Here is a 6,736-nt window from a genome sequence, read left to right on the forward strand (position 1 = left end):
GCCTCAATCGTTAATATAAAAGGAATTATTTCATGGTATATTTGGGGATATATCGATCTAAAATCAGAGCCACACGTTTTCAATCTGCAATTGGATCATCACCAATGCATCACAACTTATCACCTTATCTACATTATTGCAGCCTTATGCTCTTATTCAATTTGACTTAAAATTCCAATAAATTTGCCATCGCCAACGGTATTTGTTTTACAAAAGTTTAATATTTTGACTTTTATTAACTAATGCTAATTATAATTTTGTCTGCACACACTCCTTGTTATAATTTGATACGTGTGTGTATATATATAATTAGTCTGCACACACTCCTTGTTATAATTTGATACGTGTGTGTATATATATAATTAGTCTGCACACACTCCTTGTTATAATTTGATACGTGTGTGTATATATATATATATGTGTGTGTGAAATATTATTATGTCGGAATTTTTTTATTATCAAAAACTATATTTGAGTTTGATCTTTTTTTTTTTTATGAAATAAGGTTATTATAAATGTGAATATTTCTTAGGAACAAACTTTGTTAACCTTTATCAAAATAATTACTAGAAGGATTACACATGTGTGCATCATTGCATGAATGTGAGTATGTTTTATATATCAAGTGAAGTATTCATAAAATAAAGTGGTTGCAATAACGCTAGCATGTTATATAATATATATTGGTGATCTGTTGCATGTATTGCGTGTTTGTACAATCATTTACTTTTTTTAAAAAAAAAATTCTTTGGATCTTACTCAAATTTTTTAATAATTATTTTGATTTATTATAAAATAGATGAAATGTTGTTTTTTTTTAAAAAAAAATTTCTTTGATGAAGGGTATACAGTATACTAATAATTTTACTTCTGTGTAATTTGGTCATACCAATAAGGGGGGACTTATTATGCAACTAGCGCATTTATGCACGTGTGTATGTATATACCTATAATTTTTTTCTAAATAGTTTTTGTATAAAAAACTATTATATTAAAATTAAAAACTTAAAAATGTCTTTTGATAATAATTATTTATTTATTTTTTAAAATTTTTTAAATATAGATAAAGATAAAAATATAATTTATCATAAGAAGATAATTTTAGATAAGATATATATTTACTAAAATAGTTTTTTATGAATTCTTTATTAAGTAAAAATTTAATGTTTTTTTAAATTTGAGAAGGGGTATTTTTGGTTATCAAAAAACATACCAAAACGCTAAATTGAACTACTTTAAGTTTCTCAATTATAATAATATAGTATAGATAATTAGTGTCCCTTTGCCGGCGTTTCATGCTTGAAATATTTAACTGAACATGATAATTTTTTTTTCAAAGTAATGATTTTTTCATATATTTTTTTAGGGCAACTTGTAGATAACTCCCTAAATCAAACATAACTTTCAATTTACTCCCTATATTTGTCTTTCCAAAAATGTCCTTGTCGTTATTTTAATCATTATTATTTCTTGAATTATCAAATGTGGAATCGGATTCAAAATCTGATTCACTTGATTCATCAAGATAATAAATATTTTCATCATCGGATGAAAATTCAATTGTTTCTACGGGATAGAATCCAATAGTATATATTTCTTCAAGAAGTTTAATTTTATTTTTTTTTTCGTTTCGTTTTGGACATTCATTCGCATAATGTCCTTCTTCGTTGCACAACCAACATGTGCAATTCTTTCCTTTACCCTTTGAGCAAGGTGGTTTTTTGTTATCAAACTTTTTATAAAATTTTCTTTTATAAGGTTTTCTGAAGAAATTCTTTTTAAATTTCTTTTTCTTATAGGGAATAAATTTCTTATTAAAATATTTATAAGGTTTATTAAATTTATTCTGTTTCTGTTGTTTTAAATATTTGTGTGACATGTTTGTTTTGCAACCATATTTTTTTTACTGTGAATTCCATTTTGTCACAACAAAGTTTATTGTTTTGTTTGTAGGATTTAGAGATTCTTTTATTTAGTGTTACTTCATTACATTTCTTTGTTATTATGTCTTTGATGAATTTAATAGCTCCTCCTAAAGTTTTAGCATAAGGACTAGTTAAGAATTCATCTTTACTGTGTATAGGTATATTAGGTATCTTATTAAAGATACTTAGTTTATAATGTTCCTTTTTATCAGCATCTATTAATTGATAATAGTTTGTTTCATAATCACAAATAAATTCTTCTAAGTAACATAAATTGCATAATTTAATATTATCTAATATAAAGATTGCTCTATTTTGTTCTATATTCTTAGCTACCAAATTAGCATCATTATTAGAAACTCCTAAAAATTTTTGGTACAAGGCATCAACAAATAGTTCGAAATATCGATGTCCTGTCATTTCTTGTGGTAGATTAGTAATTACTAGGTTTTCAGCCCAAGTTCTTACTGCTCCTACCAGTGTCATTTTTATCATCCCATGAGTTAAAACTTGAATATTCTCACTTTTGTCTGATAATGGTGTTAATTGAATTTGTACTGATAGTTCATTTGCCCAATGATCTATCTTTGATTTTCTTTCTTTGGTTGTTGAACATCCTAAATCTAAGATATTTTGTTTCACAAATCCTGATGTTTTTGATTTTCTAAGAATATCTCTAACATCTTTATAAGATCCAGAGTATTGGTCTCTGTTATATTTAAATTTTTCATCATCTCTTCCACCACTACCTTCTACATTCGTTCGTAGATTTAATCGTGGTCTAGAATCATCTTCAGATTCTGATTCTGAAATATCCATATCTCTGTATTGTTCTGAGTCTTGATGTGAATGATATAATTCTGAATGATATAATTCTTCTGTATTTACTCCTATTTGTTCAAAATCATATGAGTCGGTTTCACTAAACATCTCCATACTTATGTTTGCCATAACTAAGGGGATTTCTATACCATGATTCAATTTTGAATGGTGGTTCTTCTTCCATTTTTCTTTTCCCTTTATCTATGGGAAGAACTTCCTTAAGATAGTTTAATATTTCATTACTATGTCTTTCTTGTTCAATTATTAATCTAGTCGTTGCTAAATCAATATATTCTTTGAAATTCTTCTCTAATTCTTGTATTGATAGATTGATCTTATTAATATTATTTTCTAAATCTCCTAGATCTTTTTCTAATTTTATTAAGGACGTCATTGCGATGAGGTTGACTCATTAACAATAGCTTGTTTAATTGTAAGAATATTTTGATTCATGGTTCCAATCTTATCAAGAATATCTTTATCATTTCTAGCAAATGATAGTGATCTTCTTGGTACAGACTGTTTTGTGATTTGGAGGTCATCTGAACTCCATCTTTTATAGGGATTTATTTCTTCAATAAATGCTTTTCGAGAGTGTTCAATTCTTGTAATATTTTCAAACATTCTTCCAACAGAAATAGTTGGTTTTGTTGAAATTATTCCTGTTTGAGAATTATTACTTATCGCTAAACCGACAACATAGTTTATATTGATCGGATGGTTTCCTGTTAACATAAGATTATTTCAATAAAAGTAATAATCTAATGTTAAAACGTCATTTATGTTTTTATCAAAAAGAGATATATTGTATTGTGGATAAATACAAAATTTCATCTTTTTGTAACATAAATTTCCTTCAATTTTTTCAAGGATAGAATCCTCGAAATTACGTATTCTTTTGTTACGAACTGTTATTTAAATTGGTGTATCTATTCCTTCTCGGTAGTGAGCTGATATTATTATTTCAATTCCTCCGATATGAACATATTTCAGTTCAGATCGTTTTTTTTCACTGGCTTTTGCCATGATGGTATTAATATCTTGAGTTGTTATGAGCAGGTTGCGGAATTCTTCAAATTCTTATGAATTTTCTTACTCATGGATTTACAGATCTGATTCATGGATTTTCAGATCTGATTCATTTATAGAAGATAAATGTTTTCATATTAGTTTGGTTCCATTCATGGATTATTAATACAAATTTTAGTTGATAAATTGATTCAAATATGGTTAAATCAGAAGTATTTAAACGATATTCACGAAATCTATCATATTCATGATCATCTTCTATTTCGAACCAGTTTTTTTATTATTAATCTTCCATTTCTTATAAAGGATGATGACATGATTAATGTATTTTAACTATTTCTTTGAATTAAGGGCTGCAGGAGGTTTATAAAGGTTACCTTGTTTGAATGAATATTGGTTTTGAGCAGAGGCCAAATCTTTGCTTTCCCTTAACGATCACTTGATCAACTGGTACTTGCTCTATGGATCTCCAGGTTTACTCTTAACCATGAATATTCAATGATTGGTTTCCAATCTTATCCTCCTTATGCCCTGCTTGTTTAGTTATTAGCCATAAGTCTTATTTTGTTTCTGATTTTATGTTTCTTAGTTTCTGATAGTTTTCATACGTCTTGTATGAACCAGATTGTAAGAAACTTTAAGAAGAGAGAGATACTCAAACTTCACTTACTCCTTTTACAGCACAAAACATCTCCTTTTATAGGCGTGGAAAAACGCATACATAATTAAAAATAAAAAAAAGAGGGGGACCACCCGACACTACATAATGGAAACAACTCATTTTACATCTGAGTGGATGCCTTTAACATGTGGTGTGGTCCACGATTTCATTTGTTTTTACATTGTGTCACTCTCTGAATCACTGGTGCATTCGGACCATTTCTTTATTGGTTTGTCTTCTTTGACAGCTGGTTTGTCCTCTTTGACATCTGCTTCTTCTGTCTGAATGGGTTGGCAATGTCCACATTTGTGAGTGGATATCATTGTTCTTAGTATTTGACATAACGTTTGTTGGGTTTCTCGGGTCATGTCAACTCTTGCTTGATAGATTGGAGCTTCGAATTGAGCTAACATGGCTTGTTCTTTCTTTTGGATTGTCTCCTTGTATCCAGTGGTTAATAAAATTTTACTGGTTGCAAAATTTATTTTAACCTTTGAGTTTCCATCAATCTTTCCTGTCTTTGAGATCATATCAATCAATGTCTTTATTCTTATCTCAGAAAGTGTTGAGATATCCATTACTGGTTTCACTTCATTTGATCCTTCGAATAAGAACTTGTCTTTTTGTTTTCGACATTGAATATATACCATTGGTTGATAGAATTTGTTATCATCCCAATCTGAAAGGGTTGAGTGAATACTCAATGTTAATACTGGATCGTTTTTAAAGACTGCTTTCTTGAACTGGATGATACTATTTCTCAACTGATATGGAAATAGTTCTATTTCTTGATTGTTGGGACTGACTTCCAATCCACTTAATAATCCATTTGAAAAGAATCTTGCGACTTCATGCGCTGGAGCACCTTGCAGTGTTCTTGCTCTTGATATGCTCTGTGTGTCACAAGTTTGTAGCCAAGATTCTGCAGATGGTTTGGCTATTCTCAAATAGTTTAGTGTTTCAAAAAATTCAGTCTTGAGTTTTTCTGAAAAATTTGTTTTCTCAAAAATTGGTTTTTGTGGTCGCAGATTGACCTTCTTTCTTTCTTTCTTTTCAAGGGAACTTTTAAACGACCTTTTTTTTTTATTTTTCTCGGTGCTGGCTGTGTTCACCGGTTCTTTTTTCTTTTCTTTTTCTTTGTCAGTGTTGGTTGTGACCACTGACTGTTTCTCTTTTATCTCCATTATTTTGTCAAATGGAGTTGCCATTTTGATTGGTGTTCTTGGTGAGGATGATGATGATGAAGTTATCATCTTTTCTTTTGTTCTTTGAATTTTTCTACTCAAATTCCTTTCTTTTAGTTGCAGAATTTGAATTTCTTCCTGCAATTCAATCAATTGTTCTTTTAATTGACTTAGTTGCTCCATCTTGATTATACTCTGCACAAGAAAACATATTTATATATATAATGGTTAGTAAAATAACTCTTTTCGTGAGTAATTTGGATAGTTTTATTATGCGTATCATTGCATTTACAAATTCTTTTGCAAGAATTGAATCAATCTTAAATTGATTATTTTACTCAAAGAGTAATTTATGTTTCTGAATATAAATCTCATTTCATCAATTTATATTCCCCATGCTTTCTGAGGCATGTTCGGATAACTGAAAGTCATAAAATAATTCATGTTTATGAATATAAATCTCATTTCATCAATTTATATTCCCCATGCTTTCTGAGGCATGTTCGGATGACTTACAGTCATTTTCTGGATCACTTAAGATCTCCTTTATTATTCCGTTACTACGGATAGTATAGTTTGGATGAAGTTCTCTGGTTAATGTGTCGGGTAATGAATTATCCGTTCCTTTGACATGTTGGATCTCGAACTGATAATGATTCAATTCCAATTGCCATCTAATTAGCCTTGCTGCATTTTTTCCTGCATTTCTTGATATTTTCCTTGTTTTGAAATATGTTAAATTCATATTATCTGTTCTTACTAAAAACGGTTTAGAAATAAGATAAATTTCATAAGTTCTAATTGTGAATATTAAAGCTAATAATTCTTTTTCATTCTAATGATAATTTAATTGTGCACCTTGAAAAGTTCATGATGTATAGTTGCATAATTCTTCATTATTTCTAGTAGCTGTTTTAGTAAGTTCTTCTAAATTTCTTTCTCCAGTATAAGCTTTTAAACATGCTCCCCAGTATTCATCTGAAGCGTCTGTTTCAATTATTATTATATCTTTATTTGAAGGAAAATATAATTCAGGAAGATTACTAATTATTTTTTTTAATAGTGTCTATGTAATTAGTATCTTCTTTCGACCATTTTCACTTATAGTCCTGTTT

The sequence above is a fragment of the Henckelia pumila genome, chromosome 4 (genome assembly GCF_033568475.1).
Source record: "Henckelia pumila isolate YLH828 chromosome 4, ASM3356847v2, whole genome shotgun sequence".
NCBI classification, from domain to species: Eukaryota; Viridiplantae; Streptophyta; class Magnoliopsida; order Lamiales; family Gesneriaceae; genus Henckelia; species Henckelia pumila.